General features: G+C 42.1%; 1 protein-coding gene and 1 long non-coding RNA gene across 3 annotated transcripts in view; one reads left to right on the forward strand and one right to left on the reverse strand.

The window, feature by feature from the left end:
* Positions 1–10,929: 10,929 nt before the first annotated feature.
* On the reverse strand, positions 10,930–15,346 carry LOC101686547. The gene is made up of 4 exons (XR_001176667.2): positions 14,154–15,346; positions 13,807–14,050; positions 13,229–13,451; positions 10,930–11,596 (listed from the first exon to the last, which is right to left on the reverse strand). It is a non-coding gene; the product is annotated as an uncharacterized LOC101686547 (long non-coding RNA).
* A 90-nt stretch (positions 15,347–15,436) lies between these two features.
* GPR155 (G protein-coupled receptor 155) overlaps positions 15,437–16,820 on the forward strand; it is a 42,352-nt gene continuing 40,968 nt past the window's right edge. Inside the window, exon 1 of one of the 2 annotated variants that reach the window (XM_004774372.3) lies at positions 15,437–15,668. The gene's annotated coding sequence lies outside the window, so the exon portion shown is untranslated. The remainder of the gene's footprint in view (positions 15,669–16,820) is intronic. The other variant, XM_004774371.3, reaches the window with a different exon arrangement.

A 16,820-nucleotide genomic window follows, 5' to 3' on the forward strand; every position in this document is an offset into this window, starting at 1 on the left:
GAGGCTCCCACACATTTCTTAGATTTAACTCCTGGATCTCTATCACATTCTCACAGTGAATATCAGAGAAAAATCAATATCCCTCCTTCTCTACCATGTTGTTGGCAGAGGAAGGGAAAAAGGAACCACATGGAAATATACTAGAGCATTCTGTTCTTAGCAAGGTCTGTCTTTACAAGGTACTATTGAATCACAGCCTCACCTGCTGTGGTTTTATCAGAGCCTAACTTGCTAGCCTGGGGGAGGGGAAAAACCCACCTCCAGCCCCCTCTAGCCATCCTGTTTCAGTTAAGGGTATGGAGGAAAGAGGACTGAAAAGCACGTTTGAGGCTCACAGTCCAAAGGCACAGGGATACTAAAAGAGACTAGATCATAGGATTATAAAACACTTTCCTTCCCCTTTACCTTATCATCATATTATGAAAGGTCTATAGATATTTATAGCAGTGCCTTTTACCTTGTACATCATGTCCAGCTGCCAAGAAAAAAAATCACAAGGTATACTAAAAAGCAAAAAACATAAGTGAAAGAGATAGAGAGAGCCTCAGAACCAGGCTCAGATAGAGAAGGGATGTTGGAATGATCAGATCAGGAATTTAAAATAGCTATCATTAATATGCTAAGGGCTCTGATAAGTAGACAGCATGCAAGAACAGATGGGCAATATAAGCAGAGAGATGGAAATTCCAGGAAAGCACCAAAAAGAAATGCTAGAGATAAAAACCACTGTAACAAAAATGAATAATGCCTTTGTTCGACTTATTAGTAGACTGGCCACAGCTGAAAAGAGAATCTCTGAGTTTAAAGATATTTCAATAGAAACCTCCAAAACTGAAAAAGCAAAGAGAAAAAAGACTGAGCAAAAAATAAAAAGAACAAAATATCCAAGAACTGGGCACAAAAGATGTAACATATGCATAATGGGAACACTAGAAGAAATGAACAGAAGAAATATTTGAAACTATAATGACTAAGAACTTGCCCCAAATTAATGTCAGACACCAATTCACAGATCCAGGATGCTCAGAGATTACCAAACAGGATAAATTCCTCCCAAAAAACTACACCTAGTTATATCATTTTCAAACTACAGAAAATCCTGAAAGAAGCCAGAGGATAAGAATATGTTACCCACAGAGGAGCAAAGATAAGAATGATATCTGACTTCTCAGAAACCATGAATGTAAGGAGAAAGTGGAGTGAAATGTTTAAAGCATTGATGGGAAAATTTTACCAAATTAAAATTCTGTAGTCTATGAAATTATTCTTCAATAATGAAGAAATAAAGACTTTCTCAAACAAACAAAAATTTAAGGAATTCATTGCCAGTAGAACTGCCTTGCAAGAAAATTTAAAAGAGGTTCTTTAGAGAGAAGGAAAATAATATATGTTGGACAGTTGTCTCTATATAAAGAAAGGAAGAGCACTGGAGAAGTAAGTGAAGGAAAAATAAAATTTTTTATCTTTCTTCTCACTGTTTTAACGGATAAGTTTGTTCACAATAATAACAACACTGGAGGGGCACCGGGGTGGCTCAGTCGGTTAAGTGTCTGCCTTTGGCTCAGGTCATGATCCCAAGGTCCTGGGATTGAGCCCCACATCACACTCCCTGCTCAGTGAGGAGTCTGCTTCTCCCTCTGCCTTTCCCCACTGCTCATGTGTTCTCTCTCTCAAAAATAAATAAAATCTTAAAAAATAATAACAACAACAACAACACTGGATTCAACATATATGCTTGTATACGTATACTTACATATAAGTAAAATGAATGGCAAGAAAGATACAAGGGACAGGAGGAAGAAATTTGTATTATTTTGTTATGATAAAGTATACACACTTTATGGAATCATAAACCAGGCAGTTAAAGCCACAAAAGGCAGAAAAGGGGCAACAAATAGAAAATAGAAAATAGTAACAAATGTGGTAGCTATTAATCCAACTATACCAATAATCACTTTGAATGTCAACAGTCTGAATGCACAAGTAAAAGACAGAGATTGTCAGAGTGGATCTAAAAACATGACCCAGGAGGGGCATGATGGCAGCAAATATAGAAATTTCTAGTACTCATTTCCTCCTAAAAGCATCAATCTGGACAGTTGCTCATGTATGAAAATACCTTCGCAAGAGCCGAGGATTCCAGGTGATAGAATACAGAATCTGGGTGAAGCACAGAAGTATGAAAAGATGTACTGAGGATGATAGAAAATAGATTTATGTTGTTTCCATCACCCATCCTCTAAGCCTGGACAGCCTATGCCAAGAGACAGACCCTCTCCATAGCAAAAGACAAGTAAAGTGACTACACAATTTCACTGAGGCCCAGCCCCAGCAAACTTCTGCAGCCTTAGGTAGCTCTCTATAGGCTCCCACAAACCCAAGTCCCCAGATTACTACAGTGCCTTTAGGCTCCCATGGCCCCAGGGGACTCCCTTGGCTCTAGACTTCCACAGGGGATTCTACAAACCCAGGCCTCTAGCTCACCTGGGTGCTACCCAGCTCTAATGGCCCCAGAAGTCTCCCATGGCCCTAGATTCCTGGAAGGATCCTGATAACCCAGACTCTTGGCACATCCTAGTACTAGCCACTGTCCATGGCTCTGGGTAGTTCCTGTGGCCCCTGGCTCCCCAATAGTTCCCATGAACCCAGGCTCTGGGTGGGCACCCACAAATCCAGGCCCTTTGCTGGGCCCAGTACTAGGATGAGTACCACAAACCGAGGCTTTCAGCCCACCCCAGCATCAGGCCAGCTCCTGTGGCCCCAGGCCTCTTGCCAACCCCAGTGTCATGCAGGCTCCTGGGGATCTAGACAGCCTGCCACAGACCCAGGCTCCTAGCCTACCCCATCATCAGGCCAGCCTCCAGGGTCCTAGTCTTAAAGTTGGCTCCAAAGATCCAGGCTCATGGTCTGTATCAGCAGCAGTCTGGACCTGCAGAACTAAACTCCAGGCTGGTCATCAAGGCCTCAGGTGACAGAATGACTCCTGCAACCCTAGTACCAGGCTGGCTCCATGAAACCAGGCTCCTGCTCCATTCCAGTTCTGGATCAGCACCTGCAGACTCAGATGACAGGCCCACCCCAGTGATCCTGGTAAGTGGCTGGCCCCTATGGGCATAAAAAGTGACCAGTAATGTGAACAGAAATAATCTCTCTAAATAAAACAATAGGTTGCTTTGTTGGAAAGAGAGAATGCAGCAGGGGAGTGGCAGGCAGAGGGAAGAGCAGTTACCCTGCTGAGCAAGGAGGCCAACGTAGGATTCGATCCCGGGACTCTGGGATCATGACCTGAGCTGAAGGCAGACACTTAACCAACTGAGCCACCCAGGCATCCCACAATAGGTTATTTGAAGTATACTTTCTGTGTCTGTGTATCTCTTTCTCTTTCTCTTTCTCTCTCTAGGTTTCTTATAAACAAACCTTGTTGAACACTGATTGTATACAGGGCACTGAGCTAAATGTTAGCAACCAAAAATAGGGGCTCATTGTCTAGTGGGAAAGACATACATTGGGGTAATTATGCTCTTACAGATGGTATTAATTCAGTTTGTGGATAATCTGTAGGTTAGTGTTCCTATGAAAAAATGTATGTCCATGCTCTATTCCCAGAACCTGTGAACATGTTATCTTACATAACCAAAGGGGAAAAGTCCACAAAGCAAATGTTTGATTAAGTGAAGGATGTTGAGATGGAGAGGTTATTCTGGATTACCCAGGTGGATCCAATCTATTCATATGAATCCTTAAGAGTGAAGTACCTTCCTAGATTGTGGTCAGAAGGAGAATGTGACTATGGAAGAAAGGTCAGGGAGGTGCAACATTCCTGGTTTTGAAGTGGAGAAAAGGGGTCACAAGTTAAGGAATGTGGGAAGCCTCTAGAAGCTGGAAAGGCAAGAACGGATTCTTCCAGAGAGCCTCCAGAAGAAACCAGCCCCCCTGACACTTTGACTTTAGCCCAAGGAGCAGGATTTTGAACTTCAGATCTCTGGAACTGTAAGATAATAAGTCTGTATCATTTTAAACCACAAAGTGCATGGTGATTTGTTATAGCAACAAGAGAAAATATAACATGAATAACATGCATATTGTCCCTGATGGTTTCAGACCCCAAAAGCCCACCATGGTGAATTTCCTTGCAAGAAGAATAGCCATCTAGGGAACCTCAGTGAATGCCTCTCTCCTAGAGCTGGGGAATTTCTGAGGAGGCAGAAAGTTCACTCACACTAAGGCTCACCTGGGTCATGGGCACATCCTGACTTCTGGCAGAGGATGGGGAGAGCTATTGAGGGTGCCCCAATGGTATGATCGTGCCACTACTAAGTGATAAGGTCTGTAGGCCCAGGATAGGACTCAAACTCTAAGCGACTACATCACATTTGGGGGCTTACAGAGAAACTGTAACTCAAGGGTTGGTCAGCAGAGAGGCTTATCAGCCTCACTTATCAGCAGTGAGGCTTATCAGCAGAGAGGGAACACTATGGTCATAGCTAACCTGGGTCTGTGGAGAAAGTGGAAATGAACTCCTGGCATACGATTCTTGAAGTTAAGCTCACTGGCTTCTGTAGGGACTTTGGTGACAGATGAGATCTATGTGGCCTACGAGCTCCCCAGGCACCACCCCTGCTGCTGTGTAGAATGTGAACAAATGGTGGCTTTACAGCATGGCACAGCTGAGAGCCCACAGGCAGTGATTTTAGGAGAGAAGGGTATTTGGGGGGATCCCAGATGGCAAGGCCTCAATCTTGGGGGCTACCCAGGCAGACAGAATTGGAAAGTGGCAGAAATGAAAGAATGTCAGGCTGTGCCTTTCTACTGAGAAGGCAGAGTTGGGGAAGAGTCTGCAAAGTAGTGAGAAAGGAAAGAGCCATCTGCTTAGCCAGCCAAGACAGCTGAACCTATCCTGTGGGTTCTCCCTCCCATGCATAGGTCCCTCCTATCCTGGGCAAGGTTACAGTGCCAGCAGTAACACTCCTCAGAGATGGTAGGGAGAGCTGCTACTGGTGAGATGTGGAATCATCCCTCAGACCCCACCCAACTATCTGATTGACTTGGCGGGAGGAAAACAGGTTTTTATACAGGGTGCTGCTTTTCAGTCAATGGTAGCCTAACACCCAGGTCACACCTTCAAAAACAGAGTACAAATGACCCTTGAACAACATGGGGTTCAGGGGTGCCAACCCCTCACATAGTTGAAAATCTGTGCATAACTTTTGACTCCCTTAAAAGTTAACTACTATAGCCTACTGCTGGCTGGAAGCCTTACTGATAATATAAACAGTCAATAATGCACATTTTGGATATTACATGTATTATAAACTGTATTCTTATAATAAAGCAAGCTAGAGAAAAGAAAATGTTATTAAGAAAATCATAAAATACATTTACAGTACTGTACTATATTTACCAAAAAAATCTGCATAGAAGTGGACCCCCATAGTTGAAATCCATGTTGCTCAAGGGTCAGCTGTATTTTATATCAACAGAAATTCCTCCTTTGCTGGAATGATTGCCAATTAAACCCTTTTAGAATATGGAACATATCCAGAAGGTTTGGATTTGCCCGTGCAAGTAAAAGTCTCCAACAGACAGCAGTTGGAAAGTTATGGTTGGAAGTTTATTCTCACCAGCTTGAAATAGTATTAAGGATCCTACATTTTGATTAGATAGAGCAGAGTGTACAAGTAAGCCAAATCAATCACGGGTGGGCATGGCGGGTATCTGATGCAAATAAGTAGGTAATAGACGTTCACAGAGGGCTACAGGAGTTGGAGCCCAAATTCCAACAACCAGTTCTGAAGTTGATTCAAGGCCCTGAGGAAGTAGGTGGGTATGGGAGGCCAGAGCAGGGTTCAGATGTGGAATACCTTCTAGGAATTTAATCAAAAGTTTACTTTCTTCTAGATAGTTGTTTTTATAACAGAGCTAACAGGGAACTATAAAGTGACTTTTGCTCAAGGGCATCCTAAAGGCCATGCCAGATGTTTGACAAACAGATGATAAGTATATCCCAGCTAGACATCTGACAAACATGTGATAAATATATACATAGCATGATTAGCGGCCATTACTTCACACATCCTGCATTCACATACTCAAGGCCTCACCTCTTCTATCTCTAGAATACATTGACTCTAAGATCACTTACATTTCCATGAGCTGATACTGCTCGGCTATCTACAGATTTTTATCTCTTAGTACATTCCTATTTCACTTTACTCTCCCTTGAGGGTTTTTTGATCTAGATCCTACAGCAGGAGCTACAGAAGTATTCTTCACCGTAATGGGCAGGAACTTTCTACACCTTGGATCTAGAGTGGGGCTTTAATAATACATGAGAATTTAGAAAAATGGTACAAAGTGTACATGGGGGTAGCTCAGTGGGTTAAGCCTCTGACTTTGGCTCAGGTCATGAGCAGAGCCTCTGGGGCTCTGCCTAGTATTGGCCCTGTGTTTAGCGTGGGCCCCGCCTCCTTCCCCCACCAACCTCCCCACATAGGTTTCTGCAAGGCCCTCCTGACCTACATCTGGTTCTGCCCTCAGTGGGAAGTCTGCTTCTCCCTCTCCCTCTGCCCCTTCCCCAACTTGTGGGTATGCACATGTGCTCTCTCTCTCTGTCAAATAAATAAGTAAAATCTTAAAAAAAAAAAAAAAGACAAAGAAAAATGGTACAAATAGCAACTTTAAAAGACTTTTAGAAGAAAATGTAGATGAATATCATACGGCCTTGATGCAAGGGAGGATTTTTTTTAAGTAAGACATGCAAACTATAAAGGAAAAGATTAGTAAAGACCCATATTTTAGAAAATAACATCTCTGCAGAAAGATAAGAGAAATTATGATTGTTTCTCCAAAACTGAAGCTTCCAGAGACTATGAAATGACTGCACTGGAATTGCTACATTACCCACCACCACAGTAAATGTATTGGCTTCAATACTGAGCATGCCATGAAATCATCCATTTTCACTACCAACTTTCTGACCGGGATTTGATAATGGCACTATGGTGAAGAAATGGTGTGTATACACAAGACACGAAGACAATGATCAGTTTTGCTGTTTTGCTTTTCTCTACAAAGGACAAAAAAAAGAGGGGGGGGGTCACATAAGGACCGATGTCCTGATAGGAAAACAGCTATCACAATGGATTTCTGAAGGAAGTGGCCAGATTCAATGTGCCCTTTTTCCTATCACGAGAACACACTTCTGATAGAGCACTGAGACTCTAGAAAAATCTGCTCTCCTCTCAAATATTCTTGCCTGCCCTTGAAACAGGTTTATGTTTAGTTTATAAACAGGTTTAGTTTATTCCCTAAATGAGTAGCTCTTAAATAGTAATTGGCATTAGAATCATCTACAGAATCTAGAAAAAAAAATTTCACATCTTGGACCTGATCACAGTGATGTTGATTAGTAAGTCTGGCTGCAGTCCTGGCATCTACATTTTTAAAATTTATATTCCCCAAGTGATTCTGGTGTAAAGCCCTGATTGAGACTTACTCCTACAGACCTTTGGACTCCTGACTATGACTAAGCATTTTGTTTTTTACTACTCTGTACCTCAATCCTTACGACTGATCCCTGCTCTTATGTTCTTCCAACTAGTTGCTCACTTCACTCTCCATGTCCTCAATCAGTAACCCATACTTACATGCAAATCATATTAACAAATAATGTATACAGCAAGCAGGTAGCCAGATATCACCAACTCTCTGGCTTTTAATAATGAAATGGGAAGACTGAGAAGATGAGAAAATACTGAGAAAGAGGAAAAATGACAGAGTGATGGGAAGCACATCAAGATTGAGGCCTAAAAGAGGAAACAATGGATCAACTCTTGCCAGATGGGAGGAAGCTTCTAAAGGCTAGTCCTCCTCTCTTCCTCCTTTTATAGAATATTACCTGTAGCATAATCTCTGCACCAGCTGTCTCCTTCCCAACAGCTTCCCTACTGGTTGCCTAATCTCAGTGGGACGGATACAGAAGTTCTCTTATTTCTTTTTCCAGGAGTGAAGGAGATAAATTTCTCTTCCTCAGGTTATTTGGAATTACTTCCACTAATATGCTACATTTTTTGAAATGTCTAGCTACTCCCATGAAGGCTCTTTCTTCTTCAACCTCCACATAAGTTAAACACCCTGTAACAGAGGTCATCGTCCTTTCCTGCTTACCACCTTCTAGAGTTAGCACAGGAATTTGGGGCATATTGTACTCTATAATTTTTGACACAGATGGTTGGCTAAGCAAGATTACAGTGGTCAAAAAGAGGTATTCAGGGACATGCCTCTTCACTGATATCATTACATATAGTTTGAAGATTTCTAAAAACTGTTTCAATTGCCCTCAGGGATAATCTTTTGCCTCTATAATAAACAGTTCCATTCACTACGGCAAATATTGGGTTTGAACTCTTAATATTAGTTCTTGGTTTGACAAAGACCGTTATGTTTAAAGAAAAAAAAAACTGAGGCAACATATGAAATGAAATTTCTAAGAACCTTCTAGGAATTTTATCAAATTTTAACACTATTATAAACATCTTGTTTCTAAAATATTTGAGGATAATAAACACAGGTAATGTGGGTTTGAGTTAGGCCATTAAAACAAAGAAGCCAGGTTTGTGGATATAGTTAATCATACTGTTAGCTATAGAAGCCTGGATAGCAAAAGTAATAACTGCATAAGAAGCTTACTTTTCCCAACTTTATTCTCCAAGAACAACCATCCCCAAATTTAGTGCCCAGGCCTCTTTCAACTTGGTTCCTAAATAAGTTTTGGAATTCTTGGGACATTTAAATACTTGTGGAATTAAATACTGGGACACTATTTATCATATTTAATCTATATCATAACCAAAGATGATACTCCCCTGACGGATCGTGTTTCAGCCACTGTCAGTCACAAAAATGATCTGGTTCCTCTGCTGCCACACAGACTTGAGTTCTGATCCTTCTCTTTGTCAGTTATTTTGGTTGATAGTTGGAAGAAGTACAATAAGAGCAGGTATTTCCTTTCTTTTCTTTTTTTTTTTTTAAAGAATTTATTTATTTATTTGACAGAGAGAAATCACAAGTAGGCAGAGAGGCAGGCAGAGAGAGGAGGGAAGCAGGCTCCCCACTGAGCAGAGAGCCCGACATGGGGCTTGATCCCAGGACCCTGAAATCACGACCCGAGCCGAAGGCAGAGGCTCCAACCCACTGAGCCAGAGGCTCCAACCCACTGAGCCACCCAGGCGCCCCCAGGTATTTCCTTTCTAAGTGATTCTCTAACTACAGAACCTTTACAAACTTGCTTATCTGGCATTCCAAGAGTTGGCAGGTCAACAAGTATCAAGTGCCTACTGCATGCCAAGCACTGTTCCAGGCACTGAGGATACTAGGGAAATCAGTACAGATAGAGTACCCACCCATCCAAAAAGGGAAGGGAACTAGAACTCCTGACATACATACTCCACTGGAAGAATGCTTCTGTAATTTGTGCTTATTTGTTTGCTGAGGATGTGTTAGAATTCTTTTGAGCTAGCTATTTACTCAAAAATTCTACTCCTGTATTAACTAGATTCAGCCAAAGAACTTCTTACTCCAAAGTCAAACTTAAATCTGAAGTTCTTTCCACTTCCTCTTTATAGAACTTTACAACATTGACCAGTTTCATAGTTCTTCATCTTAGAGATTACTTAAATTACAAAGTGCTTACACATTCATGAGCCTTTCTTTAAGAATAGCCTATAAAATAAATTTTGTCTGTGAGCACATTTTTAAGTGCGCAAACTAGCAGTAAAACCAGGAGTATGGTTTTGTTTTGTTTTGTTTTTGTCTTTCATGTTCATGTTTCTGATCTTTAACCCCTTTCAAAAATAAATGTGGTCAAAATAAAACCATAAATATCTAGAAGCTAAGTCCTGAAATAAATTAGATGGGCCCCTGAGGCCATCATGCTTCTACTGTATGATTTCTGTACCGTATCTTACCCAAGTCGTTTAACTTTCAGTTTCATAATCTAATAACTCTGGTTTCATTGTTTTTTACTTAACTTCTTAAATGCTTGCCCAGATAAAAGCTTCTGCCTATTTAGCCACATTTGAGCCTTACCAAAGTGCAATTAGATCAATAACACGGGGAGATCTTCAGATTCCACTTTCCTTCACTGCTTTGTAGAAATATACATATTAATTTTTGCATTTACCAGTTTATTATAAAAGGATATGATAAAGGATACAGATGAACATCCAGATGGAAGAGATATAGGTATGTGGGAAGAGGTGCCAATCTGCCATGCCCTCTCTGGGAATGCCGCTCTTTTAGCCTCTCCATGTGTTCACCAACTAGCTGCCTTATAATAATGAAACTCTATAAGAATATTTTAATAGCAGATTGAAAGAGGGGTAGTAATTATTTACAAAAACACAAACACACATCCATATATATATATTTTATATTTATATTAAAAGGTAATTTTTAGGGCTTTATCTTCAGGGACTAGAAATGCAATTATTTAATTACAGCATTTAAAGTAACCAAAAAAAAAACACCACAATTTGGGACAATATTTATTTATTTAGATAGTTAGTTTTAAAGATTTTATTTATTTATTTATTTGACACAGAGAAAGGGATAATGAGAGAGAGGGAGAGAGCACAAGCAAGGGGAGTGGCATGCAGGCAGAGGGAGTGGGAGAAGCAGGTTCCCTGCCAAGCAAGGAGCCCAACGTGGGATTCAATCCCAGGGCCCTGGGATCATGACCTGAGCTGAAGGCAGACACTTAACCGACTGAGCCACCCAGTCACCCCAGGAGAATATTTAAGCAAGGCTATAAACCCAGGCCAAGTGAAAAGTTGGAAAAAAATAAGAAATCCAGCTACTCTGAAAAAGCTATCCCACAGTTGCTTATATCAAATAGATCCCATTGAACAAATATGTTTCAACATACTGATAGCTAGTAGGCAGTTATTTTAATCAATCATTCAAAAGCCATTTATAGAACAACTAAGGATACAAAGATCAACCTTGTAAAAAATTAGCCTTAGCCTTGTATAAATTCATACATTGCATGGTATCGGTGCTCTTAAATTGTTCTATTTCATCGGTGGATTTTGTATATCTACCTAGTTTAATATACAGTAGTGACTTTTAAATTTGTTTTAGAAAAATACTTGCAATTAGACATTATTCACCATTTCCACATAACCAATATATACCTTATAACTTATTTTAAGCTTTTGCTTGATAAAAATTAGTGTACTTTTGGGGGGTAGAAATTTTGGGAGCTATTCTTCAAAGGAAAAAATCATGTGCATTTTTACTACTCAGGGATATTTGCTGTTGGCATTTCCTTCTAGAATTTTTTTCTATACATTTGATTTCAAGTAACAGAAAACCCAATTCAGACTTGTTTAAACAATAAAGAAAACTGATTGGCTCACGAGAATGAAAAGTCCACAGGCTTCAGGCCAGTCATGGCTTCAGATGAAGCTTGATTTTATAACTCAATTTGTCATCAAGGACCTATTTACTTTCTTCTCTCCACTCTGCTTCTGTGGTGTCTGCATCATTCTAAGACTGGCTCCTCTCATGGCCCCAAGATGGCTGTCAGCATCTTCCCCTGTCCAGCAAGCAAGAGAACATCAGTATTCTCGCAAAAGTCCTAAGACTCATGCTTCAAACAACTTTAGAGCCAGTGCACACCCTGACTGAATCACTGGGGCCAAAGGGAGGGAATGTACTTATTGGATAGCCAAAGTTAGTTACATCACCTCTGAAGGCAAAGTGGAGTCAACTTCTCTGGAATCATATGTACCCCTAAGGAGAAACTGGTGCTGTTGGAAACATGATGGGGAGTTTTAAAGAAACTAAATATATATATTTTTTAAGATTTTTACTTATTTGACAGAGAGAGAGATCACAAGTAGGCAGAGACACAGGCAGAGAGAGAGAGAGAGAGGAGGAAGCAGGCTCCCTGCTGAGCAGAGAGCCCGATGCGGGACTTGATCCCAGGACCCTGAGATCATGACCTGAGCCGAAGGCAGCGGCTTAACCCACTGAGCCACCCAGGCGCCCCAAGAAACTAAATATTTTTAAAGAAATATTAGATATGTGTCTTCCTCTTTGCTGATCTTTGATTAGACTCTCTGGATGGCCCAGAATGCTACTTTTTCAAGGAGAATCATGCTTAGAATTTCAACAGGGAATACTTGATAGGTATTAAAAGTTATATAGATCTATGTGTATGGATAAAAATGTTAGTTACGTGTTATTAAGTTTAAAAGATTAGGGATGCCTAGGTGGCTCAGTTGGTTAAAGCATCTGCCTTTGGCTCAGGTCATGATCCTGGTGTCCTGGGACTGAGTCCCACATTTGGCTCGTTGCTCAGTGAGGAGCTTGCTTCTTCCTTCTGCTTGCTGCTCCCCCTGCTTGTGCTCTTTCTCTGACAATTATATAAATAAAATCCTTTAAAAAATTAAAATTTAAAACATTATTAAAACCATGCATATAAAAAACCATAGGTATTATATGATCCTATTTTTCTTAATCTACATATGCATGGAAAAAAGATACATACATAGTAGAATGTTAACCAAAGTTATCTGTAGGTGTTGTGACTTTTCACTTTCTTCACTCCTTTTTCTATTACCTGAATACTTTATAATTATTTATTACTTTAATAATCAGAAAAAACCCCAAACATTAGAACTATGTAAATTGGAAAAAAAGTACAGTTCACCAGGAATCGACAACATATCCCACTGCCTCAAGAATGTACCCTACACGACCCTTGCCATTATACAAACCACTTAGTTTATTCCTCCTGTCAATCTTTACCAGCTGGAGTTGAGGGAAATGAAGGTATCAATGTGTATGAAGGTCCAGGTCCTGTTCATTTACAAGTTAAGATTAATATATAGTTTTTCTCCATTAGTTTGAATAATTTTTAGCTTTTCTTCCCTTTTTTCAGTTAATAATATATGTAGATCAGCATTTCACAGACTGATTAGCAGATGATAGTGAAATTAAATGGTTTTCTTAAGGAAGTCACCAGTAATTACCTAAGAATGACCTTTTAATGAGGTCTTTCATCTCTGTATACACTTTGTTCCTATAATTTCCCCCCAAAACCTACTCTTCTCAGGAAACTTATCCACTCCATACAGATATCTCCAACCTCATCTTTAGCTGTATTCTTTCTCTCTTAAGCTTCTGTTTTCTTTCTAGGTGTCTATCAGAAATCTCTACTTACATGTGCTGATACCTTCAGGAGCAGTTAATCCACAGGAGAATGAGCACTTATATTCTCAATCTTTTACACCAATTAGTTGGGTGTTCTTAGATCAACTGCTGAATCTCCAGGACCACACATGGCGAGGACGATGACAACTCCTTCAAGAAATGAGGCTGAGGGGCTCCTGGGTGGCTCAGTTGGTTAAGCTTCTGCCTTTGGCTCAGATCATGATCCTGGGGTCCTAAGATTGAGCCCCACATCAGGCTCCCTGCTCAGCAGGGAGTCTGGTTCTCCCTCTCCCTCTGCTCCTATTCTCTGCTCATTCTCTCTCTCTCTCTCTCAGATGGATGAATAAAATCTTTAAAAAAAGAAAGAGACTGAATTAGATAACTTCTCAAGATTTTGGATTCTAGACCTAAAATCAAATTCATTATTTTCTTGTAACTGCTTCTCTCATTTGAAATATTTCTTCCTTTCATCTTCAATTAATAGAATGATAGAAAATAATTGGACTATAGAACAAGGAAGGCTGTTAGAGGCTGTCTAGTTCAATTCCCTCTCCTTACTGTAATGGAGTAAGGACTTTAGTCCATTACCTCCTTCATCTTCTTTGGCCCTATCAGTAATCCAGTCCCATCAGCTCTTCTTTTATAATGTCTCTCATGCCATTTCCACTTGTTTCATTATCATCACTCCAAAGTGCGTTATGTCTTCATTTCCTAGTGTCTAGGTTCTTCCCAAAGTCATCTGCTTTTCTTGCCTCCAGTCTCTTTTTCAACTTATCCTGGGAAAGCTTCCAGATTACATATCCAAAAACAATGTAATCATTATGACACATTCCTGTCAAAACATATTTAATGGTTTTACTGTGGTCAGAGGATAAGGCAAGGCCCAAACTCTAAGTCTAACCTAAAGAACCTCCTAGAGGCTGACCTTAACTTACCTTTCCAGGTATATCTTCACGTATTCTCCTAAATGTCAAAACTCAGCATTTCTTTAAACAAACAAATCTTCATGCTTTCTAAACAGAAATCTTTTTAGCCTTGAGATAATACACTCGGAAGAATAAAAAGAAGTAGTCAGTTTCAAGGGGAAAAAAAGAAGGCAGTTAAGAGTAAAGATGGGGAACAAAGGTGAAGTGAGAACAGGAATAGAATGCATGACTTTTCTATAGTTCCTCTCTGCTCATTTTTTCTCCAGCTTTTTAGAAACTTTAACCTTAGCTTACTGTGATTTTTCAAAGTATACATTTTTGTATCTTTGCACAAAAACTAAGATGACAGAAACATATCTGGAGTTGTCAGACAAAAAAAAAAAAAGGAAAAAAAATAGTTGGAGGCAAGGCAAAATAGAGGCTTTACAAAGGGCAGATGCTGTGGAGATATTAAGTGGCATCATATCATAAACACCTTGAATTTGACATAATTTTGATTCCAAGAGATTAATACAAATAGTTTCTTTGGATTTCAAAATGGAGCTCTAAATTTGGGACCTCTTCATTTCAAGCTTTTAAGTATTCCACCAATATAACAAATTTCTTCTCAGTACACTGAGAGGATAAACATGTAGTTTCCCCCACAACAGAGACACAAGTAGTCAGGGACTAGGCGCTTATTCTATCCAAATCAGGCCCAGTGCACAGGCTTTATAGACATTTTAGTCCCTGATTTAGGAAGGTCAAGGCCACACTCCCTTGGGAAAGAGGGAAAGCAGGATTCTGGCCCAGATCTGATTTTTAAACTCTGCACTATCAAACGACTACTCAAACCCACATATGAATTAGCGGATCACAAGAGGTTGGGCGTTCGGCAGCAAAACGAGAGGCTTCCGCATCTGAATTTAGGGCGAGGAAAACGAGACTGGAAATGTCCCCACAGAGCCGCCATTTTGCGAGAGCTGGGCCGCCGGAAGTCAAGCCGCCGAAGTCTCCCGGCTGAGAGGCTCGGAGTCTGCGGCCTGGAGGCGGAGCCGGGGAGCCGGTGTCCCCCCCACTTCTCCTCGAGGGCGGATCCTGAGGGCGGGACAGGGGACCGCGCGGCTAGAAGCCTCGCGGCGGGGGCGGAGCTGAGGCGGAGCCGGAGTCTGAGGCGGAGCCGAGGACGTGAGCTTGGAGGTTCGAGGCGGAGGGCGGGGTCTGAAGGCGGGACAGGGGGCCAAGGAGCTCTGAGGTTCCCGGGGCGGGACAGCTTAAAGACTCGAGGCGGGGGCGGGGCCTAAAAGGCGAGGCGGGGCGGGTGGGGCGGGGCCGCGCGGCCGGCGCGGGGAGGAGCTGACCTGACCACCGCACTCCCGCACCTCACTTTCTCGGAACGTGACAGAGCTGCTGTAGTCGGCCTCCAGCAGCCCGCAGCTCTCGGTGAAGAGGGCTGGGGTGGGAGATGACGGTGATTTCCTCCCTGCTTGGCCCAACACGAGCATCGACTCCCCTCTCGCGGCCCCGGGGCTGCAGACGTAGCAGGTGAGATGGGGCCCCGGGGCGCGGACCTGCCCCGCCCTGGGTCGGCCTTGGGTACCCTTGGTGCCCCCATCCCCGCCTCTCAGGTCTGGGCAGGTGGGCAGTGCCCCGCCCTTGGCACCCCGGCATGCAGTCCACTGCCTGCGCCTGCCCCACTTGTAGGACCTCCAGAGCCACCCAGAGAGACTTAATGTAGGGGAAGGGACCCCTTGTCCCCTCCGGTGACAGAACAGCCATACCCTAGTTTGAGGAGCGCTTCATTGCTCGTATGCCCACGCTGACATTCTCGGATTCTTCTTTTTATCCCGAGGGGGTGGCCTCAGTGTCTACCCTTCTGGGAGCTTTTGCATGGGTACCTGGAGCGCTACACCAAATTTTCTTCCTTACCCCTTTTTGGAGCATGTCGGATACCATGACGTTGTGATTCCCATGCCCAGGGGAAGCTGAGACCAACTTTTTAATCCCAGGCACAGACCCCAGTCTGCCTTTCCACTTCCACTGCTGTCTGCCTGGGCATTGGGTGGCAGCTGGTCTCTGGGCAGTCTGGTTAAGGACTTTCCACATCCTTATCTTAGAGGGCCAAAGTCTGTCCCTGCTGACAAGGGAAGAGGCAGTGTTCAGCACTCCCCACCCTAGGTCTCTAGGGAGGACATTTGGTCCTTTTCAAGTAGGTGGGAGTGGGCGGATGGTGTGACTGTTGATGTTGAAGTGCTTTAATAGTATTATGCTCTGTTATGCTTTTCCCACAGGATAATGGATTTTGGGTGTTCCAAAGCTTTCTCTTTGAAATAAATCAGAACCCTCTTCCCCATATTCACTTAACAATGGCAGTTTACAGTTTCAGGGTTCCTTGCAGTTATCTCAACCAGCTATCAGTGGCTACAATGGGGTTGTATATAGCATTTCTCCACTCCTCACCCCAGTGAGTGTGGCCAGGGAGCACTCTTTTACTGTGACAGGTCAACTTGTTTGTTCTTTTAGCAACCCTTGTTTTTAATGAGATGGAAGGACTGGATGTAATTTTTTAAAAACTTCCTTTGCTGTCGTCCTGTTCATTTTCAAAGAATGCTTTAAAAAGTATATACTCTTCCGTTGTGGGGGGGGTGGGGGGTGGGGGGGTGGGGGGGTGCGGGGAGATGAAAACCTTTGTAAGTG

Source organism: Mustela putorius, unplaced genomic scaffold (genome assembly GCF_011764305.1).
Source record: "Mustela putorius furo isolate JIRA1106 unplaced genomic scaffold, ASM1176430v1.1 tig00003869_pilon_pilon_pilon, whole genome shotgun sequence".
In the NCBI taxonomy this organism is placed as follows: domain Eukaryota; kingdom Metazoa; phylum Chordata; class Mammalia; order Carnivora; family Mustelidae; genus Mustela; species Mustela putorius.